The sequence below is a fragment of the Coturnix japonica genome, chromosome 2 (genome assembly GCF_001577835.2).
Source record: "Coturnix japonica isolate 7356 chromosome 2, Coturnix japonica 2.1, whole genome shotgun sequence".
Classification (NCBI taxonomy): domain Eukaryota; kingdom Metazoa; phylum Chordata; class Aves; order Galliformes; family Phasianidae; genus Coturnix; species Coturnix japonica.
The window spans coordinates 29,539,663-29,543,030 of NC_029517.1; positions in this window are offsets into that span (position 1 = coordinate 29,539,663).

Here is a 3,368-nt window from a genome sequence, read left to right on the forward strand (position 1 = left end):
GGGCTCCTTCTCACTTGGGCCCTTGTGCCAGGGGTTAGCCCTCCCCATAAGCCTGTCCCACTGTGGAAGTGAGGGTCTGCCTCCTTGATCCCAGGGGCTCAGCTCACTGCAAAGATTTGCAGCCCACCTCCTTCTGGTGTCCCTCCAGCCATGGGCTCCCTGACTTCTCCTGTGCCTCCATGTATTTGTGTCTGGCCTGCTGTGTTTCACAGCATTCAAATTTGGTCATTTGAGATCTCAGCATATGTCTCATCAGCTGTGAAAATATCAAGAGTGTGCTTATAGCAAGGCGTAATGAAGGGAGCAAGTTTTGTTTTTTCTGTGCAGGTGGATCATCACGAGCAAAATAATCTTATTGATCGTTTGTTACCGTTGTCTGAATTGAGGGCTGTCTCCCAGCAGATTGAAATTTACTGTAACTGATGGGATCTCATAAACACATGTCAAAAGGAAAATAAAAATGAAACATCTTAAAAGAAAATTACCACAAATAAAAACGTTAGTATCAGAAACAAGTAAATAAAAATATACGGTATGCATTAACCAGTGTTGTCTGTTTGCCCACAGACTATCATTTAAATTTACCACAGCAGATATTTTGGTGTTACACTCCACTGAATCTTTAAAAAAATAAAGTAAGAAAAAACAAACAAAGCAAAGACTTGTGTCTCCTATGACTCCCCGAGGAAGTTATCCAGCAGAGCAATACTGTAGCTTACAGTGTGCATATAAAGATGCCCATATCTACAGGATGAGAGTGATCTTAAGTTCAGATGTGCGTGCTTTTAACTGGGTTTCCACAGTGCTTGTACAGGTGTTGGGATGAGCCCAGTGAAAGGGAGCTTGAAAGAAGAGCCAGACTGACTGTGCTAACTATGACACTTCCTGCTCTGCTCAAAAACACTGTTGTACTGAAAAACACTGTGTACCCAGGGGCAGTACACACAGTGAAGAAGGCTTGGAAACAGCACGTAGTACCTGTCTCTAGGTGCGTTTCTAATGCTGTTTCCCAGCTAACTGGGGACTGAACCTTCCTGTCTACATGAACTGTGAGCTGCTGGTAGACACTAAGTTTGCTTCCTGTTGTTTCATCTCCAAAACACGAAGTAAGTGAAGGGAAGGTTCCTAGTTAAAGAGATGTTCTTTTCTGGAGAACAGAAGGGATGAACACAAAGACTGTAATCAGCCAGACGTAATTATTTGGCTGGTTATAACTTCATAAGATACAGGAGGCTAAGTAAATGTGCTTTGAGGGAAGTGTTAGGAGGCTGGACACACCTGTGCTGTGTATAGAAAAGCCTGCCTGATAGAACTGGCACTGTGAAAGGTTTGAGACTGACTGATGCCTGTGACTCTTCGAGCCTAGAGTAGATAATAAATAATTATGCCAATAAATCATATAAATAATGCAATAGCTGCCATTCTACTTCATTTGATATCTTTGGTAGGACTGGCTGCCAGAGCTATCCCAAGACAGTTTTAACATCAAACTGTGTCTGAGATAAGAAGCCTTATTCTCCTTCACCTTGGACTCCGCTTTACTTTACCTGCTTTTTGCTGTAAGAATCCACTGCTAACAACAAATGTAGCTGACCCAGTATTAACGTAATTTTACTGAATATGCAGATAAGGGCAAAGCAAAGGTCTTCTAAGGTTCAGGCTCTCCTATGCACCTGAGGAAGGGAACTTTTCCTACTAAGCGTGTTGTGTGATTGGGCTCAAGTTATACTTAGTCTAAGATATTTGTGTCATTTAGCTATCTGCTAAATGGGAGTCTGTAGGATTGGCAGTAGGTGAGTAGAAGAATCTTACATTGATTCCTTTGTGATTTTTGGTTTAAAAGAGAGTTGCTGTAATGTGCAGAGGAATAATGAGAGTCTTGTTCCTTTTCTGATCGGAATTAATAAAAAAAACTCTGCAAGTAGAAAACAATGATAGGTTTGGGATTCCTTCCCCCCTTTATGTGTTACTCCTTTTCAGGGACAATGAAGAACTTGTTCTCCAGGGTCTCCCTCACTGCAGTGGCAAATAAGTCCCCATTAGATGATTTTATCAGCTTCCTCAGGCCAGCCCCCACAATCACCAATTACGTTCCTTAGTGCTGAAACACGCAGAGCATTGCCTTCTGGCATCTGTTACACGTGCTTTTGTCAAACCCCCCTGATTTGCATTGGGGCTTAAGTCATTCCTGAGCCCTGTGGTCACGCACGGATCTCAGCCAGGGCTGTCATCAGTCAATGCCATCAAATCATGTTGCCATCCCACTGCGTTGTAGGTCCTACAGCTGCCCTGCACCCAGCGGTGCTCCCTCCTCATATTCCTTCTTTGAGACATTTTTCCTAATTGTTCTTCTAAGTAAAGTTAGCAGCTATGCCCACTTTGGAAACAGTTTTGCTTGGGCTAAGAAGCTGTCACAGCGTGGAGAAAGCTGCAGCTTTAACCAGATTTCATCTTTGTGTGTCACTGCTCATGTCAAAGTATAAATGTACTCAGACATAAGAGTTGTCCTGCTTTCATCAAGGGAGCCAGCCTGCCTTTGCCTAGTTCCGCTTGGTTAAGCTTGTTATTTAAATTGTTAAAATTGAGACATCGGCAGTAAATTTCAGAGAAGATATAACAATTATTAGATACAAGCAGGGCTCTTGTACTTGTGCACATATCATGCCCTCCATCCACAGCAGAACTAGCCACAAATAATTTACTGCAGTTTCTTTAAGAAGTGTGCCCCGTAGTACTTGGATGACATTAAATCACAGTCATTCCCAACTGCATCATATTTCCAACTTTAAGATAGATTTGATGCTAGTCAGTGCCGTGGCTCAGCACTCCAGGGGACTACCTTTTAAACCTGCCAGCTTCTGAAGAACTGAGCTCTGATTCCCAGTGCTGTCTCCTAAATGAAACCCAAGAGAGTCAGTATCTACATTTTCCCTGGCCATGAGGCACAACGCGTCTCTTGCAGGTCCATGAGGGTGTTTGAGTGACCTTGTGCCATTCAGCTCCCTTCCAAAAATGACTGATAGCTGGTCTAGCATCCTCTGGCAGCTGTAAGCAAGGGGGGTCAGCCGTGCTAGCAGCATTGCCCGTCCCCTCAGGCAGACATCTCTTTGGCTTTGGCATGTCAGCTGGATGACAGGCACAAGGCACTGAGAGACAAATACATGGAGTGCAGACATGGGGCAGGGATTTCTAAACCACTGTCATAGTTTAGGGCTCCTGGCTGTGTGCTTTTGCAGAAAATAAGGTCCCCCATCTAGCCCTGCATGGAACATCTAGGTTGCAAGGGCCATCAGGTGTCCCTGTGAGGCTCACCAGCTTACACCCTGTCCCTCCAGAGGACTGAAAAGAGGATGGAGTCTTCATATCAC